This window comes from Prionailurus bengalensis, chromosome D1 (genome assembly GCF_016509475.1).
Source record: "Prionailurus bengalensis isolate Pbe53 chromosome D1, Fcat_Pben_1.1_paternal_pri, whole genome shotgun sequence".
Lineage (NCBI taxonomy): Eukaryota > Metazoa > Chordata > Mammalia > Carnivora > Felidae > Prionailurus > Prionailurus bengalensis.
In genome coordinates, this window is record NC_057346.1 from 44,000,738 (window position 1) to 44,016,256 (window position 15,519).

The window sequence follows — 15,519 nt, forward strand, 5'->3', positions numbered from 1 at the left end:
AGGCTCCACGCTCCAGGTCACCCGCCGGGTCTGTGTCCCGGCCGTTCCGGCGCCCCCCTCCCCCGCCCCCGCCCCCACGCCGCGCGCTGCAGGAGTGGGAAGCGGCCCTGCGCTGCGCTTCCAGCTGCGTCCGCCCGAGCGCGGCACGTGCTCCCGGCGCTGGCGCGAGAGAGCGAGCGCCACCGCCGCGGGCCCCGGGGCCGATCCGCCTGCCGCCGCCGCTACCACCGCCGCCGCCACTGGCGCTCCAGCTGCGGCCGAGGCCGGCACGCGAGCGCAGGAAGCCCGCGAGGAGCGGCTGGCTGGGGGCGCCGGGCTCAGGGCGCGCACCTGGTAAGCAGAGCGCCGTTTTCTTTCTTTCAGCCGCGAGTCACCACAGAGGGAGGATAGCGCCGGAGCCCCTCCCCCAGCACGGGGACGGAGAGCATTCAGGCGAGGGGCGGGAGCTTGGGCGAAAGACACCCGGGAGGGCAGGTGGTGGGCAGGTGGAGAATTGGTGGAGCCAGGGACACTACGAGGTCCTGCAAGTTTAGAAAAGTCACCCTGCAAGGACGTGTTCTGTGTGAATCAGACACGAATTTCTAGTCAGGAGCCCAGGCTACCGCGGCTTCGCTCCAATGAGAGGTTTATGAAGATCATTTTGCTTTTATTTGCATAAGTAAGGGACTTAAGTGGGCTCGTTTCCATAGAAAACGAACTAAAAAAAATCAGAGGAGAAAATAGAGATCTGAGCCAAAGGAGGCGTTTGGATCTCTCTCTCTCTCTTTCTCTCTCGCATACCGATACATGTGCACAAAAGGGTGCATAACACGGGAGGGGGGAGCTTATCTATCTTTGAGACCATTAAGTATTTGGGGGCTAACAAGAGCATTTGCTGGTGCTTTACCTTGAAAAGAGGCAGCACAAGACGGACCTGGTGGGGTGTGAATGCCAGTGTTCATTTCTAAAATGACACTTCCATGAATACACTACAGGAGGGAGAGGTTTTCTAGAACAGGGGGCCATTTTAAGGGGGTGCACCTGTAACTCTGGACCTATATGCTCAAGTTCCTGTACTCCCACTGGGGATAAGGAAACATCCTTACACTAGGTTTCTTTGGGGAACTTTGGCAAAGGATGGGGTCAGAGAGAGGGATGGGGCGGTGGGGGGGACTGTTGGGGGGAGAAAATGGAGTTGAGTAATAAGTGAATGGAGCGGTGGAAGGAGCGGGAGCCTCGGAGTCAGGTTTGGCATCACTGTATTCATTTAGTTCCAAACTGGGTAGTCTCTGGGCTGGTCTCTAGGAAAATGTGTGACCTTGAAAAAGTCCCTTAACCTTTGTGTGCTCAGTTTCTCCATTTGTGTCATTTCTGCAAAATGTAGAGAGATTCTTCTGTGTTTGAGGGCACTAGAGTTCCATGCAGTAGTGTCTGTCTGTGATTGTATGGGTTTTCGGGGCTGCATACAAGCAAGGAAGAGAACCCAGAAAATCCAATAAAGGAAGCTTCAGGACATTCTCTCTCAAAGTATCGAAGACATTTGCAGGGTTCTGGCTGTGCGGTTGGTGTAATGCATGCTGAGAGGTCTGTCGAGATGGGTGAGAAGGACAATCGGACACCTAGCCTATAACCAAGGGAACCTAGAGTTCTGAGTGATGTTTGGAGAGACTCAGATCCATAGAGCCTAAAGTCACTTGCTTTTTTAAGGTAGCAATTAAAGAAGGAGGTTTGGTGCAAAGCTGTGAAGTTCTTTGAATCTGAGCGTTTGGGAAATAATCTGGAATTGATTCTAACACAAGGAAAATGAATGGCATCTCATTTTAAAGGTTGGGCACTCCAGATGGCAGGAAGATTTTAAAGTCAGATCTGAGAATACTGTCATCCAGGCAGAATGGTTAGGAGGGAGAGGGGAATGGATATTCTTTCTTCCTGAGACAAGGGTTCTTAGGTTCCTAGGAGGCAACTGGCGTCTGCCCATTGTCCTTGACACCTCTGCCACTTGTCTGAAGAGGGCACAGGTATTTCTTCCCCCTCAGTGTAAGCTCATTCTTAGATCTCTGGGATCTGCATCACACGTGCTGGTATATGAGGGTACACATGGGAAAACACAAGTCCTAGGCATGCCCCTGAACCCCTGATCCTCTTATCATGTGATCATCTGGCTGTGGGGCTGGTTTACCCATCCAAATTCGACCCGAAGTCTGTGTTCCTAAAGGAACTCACTGTGCCACTTGGTGGCACCAAAAAGTTGCGCTGAGAACTCTGTTCTCTATAAATACAAACTACCACCCCTCCCTCCTCCGCGAGCTCCCCTTCTCCCCTTCCCCCCTTTCTCAGTAGCAGGGAGATTGCTGCACACACCGCCCTCAGCTCTGCTGTTCTGTGCGCACTGAGCACAGGAGATGAGCTTAAGATCATCTTGGTGGGGAGCCCGGGAATGGAGAGGCCGGCTCTGCCCCGCTGATCAGCACAGCCCAACTTTATGGGGGGCTAGCTAGACCGCGTCTCACTGCCCGCTGTGCGGCCAACAGGGGGGTAAGCTCGCTAAGGGTCTGTGTGCCCAAGTGTCCCTGTGCCCAGGAAGGATGTAGGAGCTATCAGCTTGCTGGGTAGCTCACAGTTTGGTTTGGGAGTGGGATGAGCGTGGAGCAGGGAGGCCAGACCTCGAGGTTGAAGTCCGCTCCATTTGCTGACAGCCTTAGTTAAACCTGTTGGGAGAAAGGGCGAGAGCAATGGGGTAAAAGAGGGAATGGCTGCAAGGATTGAGAAAGGGATTCTGCATGCCTTCGGATCCGAGTTTCCGCTCCCTAAGGCCAGGTGCGCGTGTTTAGTATGCAGACTGTGCTGCCCCAAACCACCCGAGGGCTCGGGATTGTGAGAAGCAAAGGTGGAGAGGGAAAGGAAGGAGAATCGCTTCCCAGTAGATCGGTAAGCTGCCGTGATCCTGGCGCCTGCTGCAGGAGGAGGGGGGACAGCGGGTGGTGCTGAAAGCACAGCTTTTTCAACTCAGGCTAGCGTGCTGCTTTCTGAACCCCAGTCTGCACCCTCCCGCTCTTTCCTTTCCTGTGGATGCATCTTTCCCTTCGGACACAAAGCCTGCTAGTTACTGGGGAGCGGCAGCACGAGCGGCATGCCGAGGAGGGAACCCAGGCTACAGTGACTTGGGGAAAGAACCCCAGTAAGGCCCGAGAGCTAGCTGATGATCAGAGCCTAACCTGGACTTCGACCTCACAAAGAGAGGTGAAGAGTCTGCCTGGAAGGCTTGTGGTACTGGTGTTGGAATTTCCAACTGCCCTCATTTCCCTCCGGAGCAGGTGCTGTGGGGAAGGGAAATTGAGGAGAGGTTAACAAGCACTTGTGCTTATTTAGGCACAATCTTGGTGCTGCCTCAGCTGAACTGTAAGCTTGAGTAACCAGGCAGATAGATGCTCCAACACTTTACTTCCTGCTAAGAAATTGACACAGACCAGTGGGAAGGCAGCATCTCCCTTCCACCTCTTTTTTCATTCCCTACCTATTGTTTTATTGTTTTGAGTCCTTTGAGACTGGGTCAGAGCTAATCTGTATTCTTAATGCTGGCCTCTGGCCATTTGAAAGTTAGCATTGCCTTGTACTCTGTGCAGCCTCTTCCCCCCAGTGGGGCTAAACGAAGGTTTTCTGTAGAATACTCCTAGTTATACAGAATTCTAGGCATTCTTTGGAGTTTTGCCATGTTTAGGTATGCCACCTCTTGTTAGTTGTGGTTTGTGCCCCTCATTACCATTCTAGAGCACAGGGAATTTTCTCCTTTAATTGATCTCTTATATCTGTGAATTACACATTGAAGAGCCAGTTGTGACTATTTATGTCCTTTATAGATTTCAATTTTAGTTTGAAAGGATGTTTAGTTTGAGACTTGAAAATACTGCTTGAACTCATCAGGTTAATGCACATCCCAAGAAATCTCCAGCCTTCTCCAGTGGGGACCTTTTCAGCACTACGGACAGATCCCTTGATGTTTCTTAGGAGAAGAATGTGGATAGAACACTTTCCACATAACTGCTTCTTTTAAGAGAAAAGCTGTCCCTAGTTCTTTACACCCTGCTTGACAAAATGTATAATCCAGGTATTTTCGTTGCATCCCCTAGATATCTGCTATTACATGACAATATTTTGGCTGTGAGCTATCCTCTAAGAGAAACCAAACTGTGTAATGTTCATTTGTTAAAGGACATACTGAGATTATTCGGGGAGAGGGGGTGGCATTTGAATAATCCAATTCAGTAGTTGTCCAGTTCTTCACTTTGCATCCACGGGGAGACACAGGCCTCTGTCATCACTTCATAGTGCAAGTGATGGACATGCCAAAGTGAAAACTGTCCAACCACCACAAAATATCTATTACTTTTATGACTAAAGGATTTTAGTAACTCTAATGTTCTCATTTTTATTCAAAACACGTTGAATATTTTATAGGAGTCTTATTATATTTCCTTTTATGGAATTGTCAGAGCAGTTTAGATAAACATCTAACTTAAATGCCAATAAACCATAGGTAAAATTACATGTAGAAAATATGAACTGACACTAATCATGGAACATGTAGTACTTATTTGTACACCATTCTCCCCCAGGCTTTCTATCCTCATGGGATGAAGACAAAGATGAATCCAACTATTCTTATACTGTTCGCCATGTTATTTTAATAGATAGAGTATAAATTGACTTTATAAAACAGTGAAGACTATCTTTTGACATCCATTGAGATATGCTAAAGCTATCCATTGGTTTGGAGTTTGGATATACTGGAGATGTATGGCTACAAAGCAGGAACATTCTACAATTTAGAAATATGTGTTCTTTTTAATATTCAGAGGAATGTTAATGCTAGTCCTGAAGCATCAAAATAAATATATTTTTAGTTCATGATATACTTATAAAAACAAAGAAAATAAAATTTGAATTTTGATTTTGAATTTTCAACTCTTTGTAAAACACAGTATCTTCTTGGTGTTTCTTGATTTCAGTCAGTTAAAATTTAGTTCTAAAAAACATTATGCCATAGGCTTGCTCTCATTTCCTTTAAATTCACAGAGGAAGAAAAAAAAGACTAGATTTTACCAGTCATAATCTTTTTTGAATTATATGTACCTTTATTCAGAAGGAGAACCAAGCAGGAGTCTTGGTGCAGGCTCATCCCTGCTCCAATAATTACCCTTTATTGAGCACATCAGGCACCATGCCAAGCATTGGTGTGTTATTTAATCCTTGTAATAATTATGCAAGGCAATATTTGTTCTTATTTTTCTGTTGTTAAAACTGAGTTCTTGTTGTTGTTTCTTCTACTATCATATAACAAGGGGATGGGAAAAATAAATAAATAAATAAATAAATAAATAAATAAATACACACATCTGATTTATTTGGAAATCAAAATCACCTTCTTTCCATTACGTAGGTAACTTTAATCTATGGTGTGGCTAAACATCATGGAATTGTTTCAGTGTGGTTTCCAGTGAGTTGTGTATGCTTGGGAGGGCAGACCCTTGCAAAAAAATTGCCTGAGTTTGAATCCCAGCTTTGTGGCTTAATAGCTACATAACCTAGGATGAGTAAGTTAACATTGCTCTGCCTCTGTTTTCGTCATTTTAAAAATGGGGAACAGGTTGTAACACTAAGTCTCACTGAGTGATTATGATGAATTAATTGTACAAATATAAGTAAAGTTCCAGACCCACAATGAACAATGTATAAATGGTAGTTATGACTATAAAACCAATGTAGGCCTTTGAATATCAAATGTTTTATAGCTTTCCTGTGTTATTGAATTTAATCTTCCCAGCACCCCTGTGGTTGGTACATAGTTTGCTGTTTCAGATATCTTCTCTTATTTTAGTTAAACTAGTTAGCAAATTTAAAGGAAATATGTTAGATGTGAAAAAAATGTATCTTATGTAGATATGATTCTGTTGGTCTATGATTAATTCCCTAATGATCAGTTTTCTGGCTGTAGGCCATTGCTCTTAAATTTTGAGCATAAATATTCTGAAGAAAATTAAAAGATAATAATCATGATGGTGCTAGTGGGCACTGTAATAATAATAATAATAATAATAATAATAATAATAATAATAATGTAGTCTGTTAACATTCATAATATTTTGCAGAGGAGTAACTGAAAAATATTTTTTCAAAGTCAATTTTCCTTAATGCACAATCATGTAGTAGAACTCTTTAAATACCAGTAAGAAAAGTAAATAATATAATTATATATTTCTTTTTTAAAAATAAAATGAGATTTTGAAAAACCAACATATAATTACTATATAAAATATTCTCTGTCTTGTTAAAATTAAAACGAACTTTGTGTTTTATATTAAAAGTAGACTTTGAAATGGTAAAATATATTGCAGGATACTCTTCTCACATTCATTTATTACAACTTATGGATACTCAGAACCATGCTTATTTAATCTAAGACAATATCATCCTTCACTCTCATGGTTTAATCTGTATTTCTCAAAGTTGAAATTGCAAGCATCAAAACAATATAATACATCCAGAAATAAGTTACAAAGTAAAGAAGGGCTAATACAAGCCTATTCCAAACTACTCTTCTTAAATTATTAGGATGTTTCAGGAAAAAGTTTTGTGGGGCTGACAAATCCAGAGATTAGCTCATAGTTGTATTCCTTTTGATGTTTTTGTAGACCTTCCAGATATAAATCAGCAGCTTTCAACTGGGGATGACTGTGACATGCAGGGGACATTTGACAGTGTCTGGGGGCATTTTTATTTGTCACAACTAGAGGAGGTGTGTTGGCTATTGACATCTGGGGACCAGAGATGCTGCTAAACATCCTACAATGCACAGGACAGTAAACCTCCACAATAAATTGTCTAGTCCAAAATGTTGGGAAACTGTGATCTAAATGATTCCAGAAAATAGAGTTACCTATATTTATTTAGTTGGTTTGTATGGCTTACAAATGTAGATGGTTGACATTACACAAACTTTTAATGGAAAGCAGAGCCTCCAGAATGTTTTGCAATCAATGCATAAGGTTTAACCAGCCAACCCATTTGGTCTTTTGGGAGACATTATCATCTGATTATGTTGAGTGTGGGCTTTGGAGCCAGAAAGAATTGGGTTCATATCCTGACTCTGCCATTTATTATAGGTATAATATGGAATCTGGCAAGATTCTTCACCTCTAAACCTCAGTTTCTAGAGATATTTAATATAGGTAGTAATCATACCCACCTCACAGAATCAATTTGAGACTTAAATAATGCTTATACATTATTTAGCGCAAAGTAGGCACTCAATAAATATTAGCCATTAATAAGTAACTAGAGATTGAGCTAGAAATGCAAAAGCACATTTTCAAGCACCTGATGATAAGTAATATAGTATGCACAATAATGCTTTATAGTCTTTAGAGGTGTACCATAAATAACAAGAAAGCAGCTGAAGGCTGCAAAATGGGAAGATGCTTGGAATCCCTGCTTGATAATTAAATTGAGACTAGTTAACAGTAGATTACATCATTTTTATTGCTTTGCTGTAGAAGGCTGTTTTGGGTCTTCACGGACTACTAAACCAGTTGTTTCATGATTTACGGTGATTTAGTGAGCTTTATTCTACTACCAGCACCTTTTAATTAATGCGTAAAATTACAGATTTCATTTTTGTACAGTGTTATTTTATAGCCCACTTTTGGTTTAAGGGACTTTTGTTTAAAATATGTCATATTTTTAGATCTGGGCTAAACAGAGAGGGTGCTGGACTTTCTTGTTTACAAGGTCACAGATGTGTGCTTGAGATAGCTTCAACAACGAAGCTTTCCTAGACTATAAAGCTCTCGGTATCATACCTCAGAGTATCTCTTATCTATGGGATGCACTTGTTTTCAGGAAAATACATCAAAGGCATTCATGGCATATGCAATATTGACACCCCTGTCTATTTGCGATGAGGCTATTGCTCAGGCAGAAGGAATCATTTTAGTGTTGATATCCTGAACTGTGTGATTTGCTTGTGTGGGGATTAAGTTATATAAGAGACATCTGTGCCAGAAAGATGGTCAGTGTTTGAGAAGATTGTTCAAAATAAAAGACAATGCGAGCTGTGAATCTGGTTACAGTGTAAGTTGCCATTTATGCAAATTCTACCAACCAATATTTTTTCTTCATGTTCATTTAGGATACAATATGAGACTGTATGATTGCCTGAGGCAAAATACTTATGCATATTAAATAGATTTCTACTGTTTTCTATAATGGGATGGTGCTTAGTTTTATTATGCTATGAGCCAAGAAATATATTATTGAGTAAAGCAGACTAGTGCTTCTGAAAATAAGACCCTAAAGCAATCTATTATACCAGTTACACTATTTATGTAAACTCCTATCATTTACTGTTTTTGATTAAATTAAAAATCTCCATATTATTAGATTGTAGATCTATAACATTATGGAAGCTTTTAAATCATTGTATTAGTTAATTCCTCTCCATTATCCATAACAAGAACCTGATTTTTTTCTATTTTTGCTACCAGCTTGTAACCTCTACCACCTCAGGGTTACAATTTAAAGCAAATAATTCATTCTCTTGGAGACTCTATTTCTTGATTATATGAAATGAGATACTCAGATTCTCTTGGCAGTAATTTTGTTGTAGGTTGAAGTGGGATTAATAATGGGGAAAGCCTCTATAAACTGAAAAAGTAATATGGTATTATTTTCCGTCCTTTTTTTTTTTCTACCAGACCCTTGTTAAGTAAATGAATGTTCCTTGTGGTGAGATAACCAAGGAGAAATTGCCTCATGTGTGAACATGAATACAAGCAAGAGGGAGCAGATCCTCATTGTGTGGTACCCAGAATTGATGAGGTTAAGGATAAGGGACTAAGAGTGAAGTTGTTATTACCTTTTAAAATCTAAATTGATAGAATATAATATGTGAAAATATTTACGCCATCATGCATTTGTCCTGTGCAAATACTTTCAAAAGTAAGTAGAATGCATTACTGTTTATAACAGTAGGAAAATCTATAAATAACCTAAATATCTAATAATAGAGGATAATTAAAACTTGGTATAAACATATAATTGAATACTATGTGACCGTTAAAAAGAAATCAATGTTCTGAGTATGAATCTTGCTTCTGATAGTTGCTTGCTTTAGAATATTAACCAAACCATTCTACCCGAGCCCCAGATCCCTCATTTGTAAAAGCACAAAATTGTTTATCTGATAATTTTTTATGATGATTAAATGATATTTTATGTGAAACGCTAAGCATGGTAGTGCCTACCACGTGGTAAGCTGTCTCCATGTTTTAGTTATTGTTATTGTTGTTCCCATCAACAAAATTAACCAATATGGAAATATATTAGCAATGTGTTATACAGAGGAGAGCAAAATGTGTAGATTTCATACTAACACTCCATTTGAATTAAAAAATATGATAAAAAAGTATATGCTTAGAAAATTATGGAAGAGCAGATACCAAGTTGTAGAAAGTGGTTAAACCTGGGTTTTGAGATGGAATTTTGCTGGGGTATGGTCTCAGGACTGCCAAAAATCATGTAATCTTCATGGGTCTCAGTTAAATTGAATTATCTACAGGGCCCTCTCTGTTACTTTGATGTTATTTTCCTTAGTATGTTGAAAAGCCACGGGAAACATTAAAGGTTTCTACCTGTTACTTTGTCAGTCCTTGCTTTTCTTTTTGAGGACCTCTGTTGCCTGGACCCATTGGATGGAGGGAGTTTTATTATCTATTTTTCAATTTTCCAGGATGGAGCAAGGGGTAATATCTTGGAACTTCAGTCAGGTAGTTGACAAGAAAGGCAAGTGGAGGCAATTCACTTTACATCATTTCTTCATTGGGCAGGATTTATTGAACATCTGTTTTGTGCAAGGATTATACCAGGTGCTATATATGGAACAAATTTAACCTTTAAGGGATTTGAAGTTTGTTAGAAGATAAAACATGTATAAATAGCTACAATATTAGGTTAGTAATAAACACAAGAAAGTATTGATAAAAATGTCATGTGAGTTCAGAAAATAGAGCAAACACTACAAGGTGAAGGATCTGGGAAGATGTTATAAAGTGACTATTTTAAAATATTATGTCATTCAATCCTCATTAAAACTCTTTGAGGTGATACCATTATCATTCCAATTAGGCTCAGAGAGGCTAAGTGACCAAGGGCACATATCCAATAAATGGCAATATTAGGATTCAAACCCAAGTCTACTTGACTCTAAGCCCATGCTCTTAAAAACTCTGCCATAAAGGCTATCAAAGCAAAACCACGTCAGGGATCAGAAACAACATGAGCAAAACTATTGGGTAAAGCAGTGTAAAGGAAACACAAATTTGCTTGACTAGTAGACCCCTGAGGAAGGGCAGATTCAAGGGAGATAAAGCCACAAGGGACACTGGGGCAGAAATTTAGAAGGTAGATCCCTCAGTCCCACATTAAACTAATATCACAAATAATATATTTTCATAGTAAATGCAGAAATTTGGAAAACACAGATAAAGGCAAAGAAGAAATTAAAAGGTACACATATTACCACCACCCAGAAAACATCCTATTAATGTCGGTGTGTATGTTTCCAGACTTTGTGCATGCATAAACACTCAATATTTTATATTTGTATATGTTAATATTTTAAATTATATCAACATTTTTTTAGTCTCCTTTGCTGGTTTCTCCTTATCTCAGAATTTAAGCCCTGGAATTCCTTGGGGCTCAGTCTCAGAACTAGTTTCTTTTCTATTTCCACTTCCTAGGTGATTTCATTTAGTTTCACGATTTACCAAAAATAATATCTGTATAGTGTCACCTCCCCTATTTATGTCTTCTATGCAGACCTCTCTCAGAAATTTACCCTCTTATATCCAGCTGCTTACTAAATGTCTCTTCTTGGATTTCTAAAAGGTATCTAAAAATTGATCTATCAAAAGTATCTTCTGTTAAGCCCACCCAAATCTGCTCCTCCAGTTTTTCTATCTCAGTCAATGTATCACCATCTTTTATTTGCTCAGGCTGAAAGCATGTCTTCATTGATTCGGATCTTTCATTCACATCCCAAGTCAGATCTGACAGCAAACCTTCCACTCTGTCTTTAAGATATGTTCAGAATCCCACCAGTTCTCTCCACCAATACTACTGTGTCCCCTTGATACAAGCCACTGCCATCTGTCCCACCTGGATTTTTACAGTAATTTCCTAATTGTCATGTCAGTTCGCCTTTGTGCCCTACTTCTTGTTGAACTGTTGGTCATTGTGTGTCTGTCTTCTATTGAAAACTCTTCCAGAAAATCATTGTCGTATGATGTTAAAGCCCAGACTTCTAAAGTCCAAAAAGAATCCACATGATCATACTATCTCCCCACTTTGCTTCCTCTGTCCCCATTTTTGCTTCGCTGCAGTCATACTCACCTTCTTGCTGTTCCTCAATGTACTAAGCAGAAGTTGGCCTCAGGGGCCTTGCGTTTGATTGTGACTTTATCTAGAATGTTCTTTCCCTAGATATTTGCATGACTCATTCCCTTACTTCTTTTAGGTTTTTACCCAGATTTTACTTTTAAAGTTTCTACTTCTTTGGCTACATTATTAAAATCCCCCCATGTCTCTAACACTTTCTATCTTCCTTCCCTGATGTATTGTTTCTTTTTAACCCTTATTACTGTGTACATACAATATTTTACCTCCTTATCTTGGTTATTGCCTGACAATCCCTCTTCCCCCCACCCCCACCTTAGAGTATAGGCTTTAGGAGGACATGGATTTATGTCTACTTTGTTGATAACTGAAACCACAGGGCCTGGAAGAGTGCTTGGTACAGAACAGGTACTGATAAATATGTGCTGGACAGATGAGTGATGGTGCTAGAGCTAGTGTATACCCTACTAGTCTATTTGTAATTTGTGTTCTATTAACTTCTTATATTTTGGGAACACATGGGCTCGCTTGTTTAACCTTATAATAAGCTAAGTTGTAGCACAATTCTGTCAAATTTCCAAGTCATACTTTATTTTAAAATGTACTTTTCAGGTATCTGAGCTTCATAGCTAATATTGATGAAATATAGCCATTGTGTACATCTGGGGAGGATTACAAAGCAGTCATTGCTTTATAATCTAGCAGGCCATAATCTAGTGGGGAATACTAGGGCAATATAAATACATTTGTACTAGACAGTTATACACATTTCGACATTCTAAGTGCTGGATTATCTCTTTTCCTGAAATTTTCTTCACTCTCTAGTTTTCAAGGAAACTCCTATAAGATTCTATATCCCTGGGATGTTCAAACTGTATTTGGCTAGCTCTTCTTGTTTTTCATGGACTTTTGAAGTAGAAGGAAGGGACAGTAAGGCAGCAAGGAATAATGAAAAGAGTGTATGATGGAGTCACTAGGCATAGACATAAATTCTAGCTCCATCACTTTCTAAGTGATTGGCTAGTGTATGTATGTATGTATGTATGTATGTTATGTATGTATGTATGTATGTGAGTATAGTTGACACACAATGTTACATTAGTTTTAAGTATACAATACAATGATTCAGTAACTTTATATGTTATGCTATGAGTGACCAGATAATTTTCAACTTATCAAACCCTCCACATCATTTGTAAAATAGAGATAATAAAATAATACTTATGTCTCAGGGTTGTCACAAGGATTCTTGCCTCACACATGCCACATGCAGATACTCAATGCATTTTGAAAATAATATCTTGGGGAGGACAGAATGTATTTTATTGTTTGCAACCTGCAAGCCTTGTGTAATGTCTGTAAATATAAAGTGCCCAGGACATCCTCTTCTGGCTTTTCTTACATCACATGTTCTTACTGTCTCTCCTTACTTTCTGATTTGCCTTTGTTTCCTTATCTGGCTTTTGCACAATCTGACGTCTCTGTGGGGCTTACTTCTCAGCTGCACCTTTTCTTTACTTATACTTGCTCTACAGGTGACTATATTCATTGCAAAGATTTTATGTATTGGTGACCCTCAGTTTATATGTCTAACCCCAAACACTCCTTTTGGTCCAGTCTTACATACCCACCTTCCTGTTTGTCACCTGTACGTAGGTGCTTTAAAAGTATCTCAAATTTAGTGTGTTCAAAAGAAAATTACTATGTTTTTCTCTTCCTCCATCCATTTCTGTACCAGTAGATCCCATATCTGTTAATGGTACCAAAATACACTAATTTTTAGACTCAAAACCCAACTTCTCTCTACCTTGTTATGCATATCCAGTCTATCAGTAAGTCCAGCTGTTTCTGCTTGCAAAATATATCTGATTGTGTCCACTTCTTTTCATATCTACTGTCCCCAGTAATAGCCAAGGCAATATAATTCCTTACTTAGATTATTTATGTCTTCTAATCAGATTCCTTTTGTACATTATCCAGAACAGCGAGTAGCTAGAACAACCTTTTTCTAAGATTGAATTGTGCCATTCATTTGTTTACGTCTCCTCAGTGGCATTCTGTTGCACTTAACATCCAAATTCCTTGTAAGAGCCTACAGGATCCTACCTGGTCTGGCCCTTTCTTATGTTTGCAGCCTCATCTTGTACCACTATTGCTCCCATTATTTATGCTCTAGCCACACTTTTCACATGAGTGACTTCTTTTCATTCTTTATTTTGTTGTTCTTTGCATTTACCAGGCTCCAGCTAAAGTCACCTTTTAGAGTACTGATCTGCAAGCCCCATGAGTATAGGAATCATGTACAACCTGTTCTCTCTTGCGTATTTAATTTCCAGGACAGAATCATAGCATAGGCATGAGCCATAAATATTTGTTAAATGAGTTAATGAACAAGTGTCTGGTGTATGATGGGTGTTCAATGAAAGATAATGATGTCAATTATCAATGTACATCATTGTGCTTCTTTGTTACATTAGTTTTTCCCACTCAATAGTAGATATATCTTGAATGAGTTAAATCATTAATTTAACTTATAGGGAGCTAAATAATAGGAAGGACTATTTCAGTGTTATATATTTACATATATATGTATATATGTTATGTCTCAATATATAGGTCTTATCTAAAATAATTTTAACAAATAAAATTCATGGGACTACTTTAGTTTCATCATTTTGATAGCCCACCTCTAGTCTTACATATCACTTTGATGCTCTTATGTAATCAAAATGAGTCTCATTTTGTTATTGGGTTTATTCCTTAACATTGTGGATTTAGTAAAACACTGTAATTCCTTTTACCTAAGTTTTTTTTTGTCTGCAGTAGAATTCACATGTTTATGAGAATAAGCATCTATCTCTAGGTCTTTGGTTTAAGCAAGTGAAGGGAATGCTTGAGAATATTTGGATAATTTCCCAAAAGAGAAAATGATATCAGTCTTTATTCTGTGCTCCTTGTCTACAGTGCCAACTTCTATACCAAAACTTATTTTTTGCCCTAAGTATTGCTAAGCACCTAGTTATTCTGGAACATCTAGTTATTTGATTTTTTAAAAATTTTAATATTTAGCATTATGCAAGGGAACCTTTCTGTTTTGCCATAAAAAACGAGAGAGAGGGGGAGAGAGAAATCCTAAGCAGGCTCCACACTGTCAGTGCAGAGCCCGATGCAAGGCTGAAACGCACAAACCACAAAATCACAACCTGAGCCAAAACTGAGAGTTAGAGACTCAACCCACTGTGGTTGAGCCACCCAGGTGCCCTAGGGAATTAGTTCAAAGCAAGTTGAGATCCTTGGCTGGCAGAGAGGACAACATACAAAATAAGTCTCTTATTCTTTCAATAATCCAGATCACTAATTTGTCAGTTCCCTTTTACAAACTATGCTAGAATTTGCTGTAGGCAACTTGGGACAAATTCCCTTTTTCCCAGGAGTTTAAACTGAAATAGATGACTACTTTCAAAGCTGTACTAAGTTTCTACTTGGAAGGATAATTCCAAACATGCATCCCTGCAGCCCTTTGGGTCTTCATGATATGTAATTTTTTTTTCTTGGATCAGAGATAGAGGACTGATTACTGTGAATTTTATTACAGGACTCTGTAATTACTTTGAAGACTCTGGAGGACTGAGTAGGTTGCCAGAGAATTTTCTGTCCTCACCACCTAGCTACAGAATGCCCTTGGAAATTTAATAACAGAAAAGGTCATATCCTGAATATATATATAGTCTTATTCAATATACAAGACATTTGCATAGTTGATATCTTATGTTGATTCCCATAAGGTATCCTGGTACATATGATGGGGCTTTTCAGATGAGGAAACTCTGGTACTGAGAGGTTAAACAGTTTATTAATAATTCTTAATAGCAGAACTAGAATTTGAACTGAATATTATTTTTTCCACAAACTGGTACCCATTTCCCTATGTCTTTCTACCTACTTAGGGAACATTTTACTCTGTAATACCCCAAGTCTCTCCCTCCTTTCCTGTAGTTCATTTAGCGTGGAAATACCTACCTGGCCTCATAATGTCTTTGTACTATATTATATGGAAACGAGACACAATACTTATTTATTGGGGAGATTGTT

At 39.2% G+C, this 15,519-nt stretch overlaps 1 protein-coding gene across 3 annotated transcripts in view; it reads left to right on the forward strand.

Moving 5' to 3' along the window:
• Nucleotides 1-207: 207 nt before the first annotated feature.
• Nucleotides 208-15,519, forward strand: part of GRM5 (glutamate metabotropic receptor 5) — a 530,110-nt gene continuing 514,798 nt past the window's right edge. For 2 of the 3 annotated variants that reach the window (XM_043579974.1, XM_043579976.1), the window contains exon 1: nucleotides 2,306-2,514. The gene's annotated coding sequence lies outside the window, so the exon portion shown is untranslated. Of the gene's footprint in view, nucleotides 334-2,305; nucleotides 2,515-15,519 lie in introns of those variants that run through there. The other variant, XM_043579975.1, reaches the window with a different exon arrangement.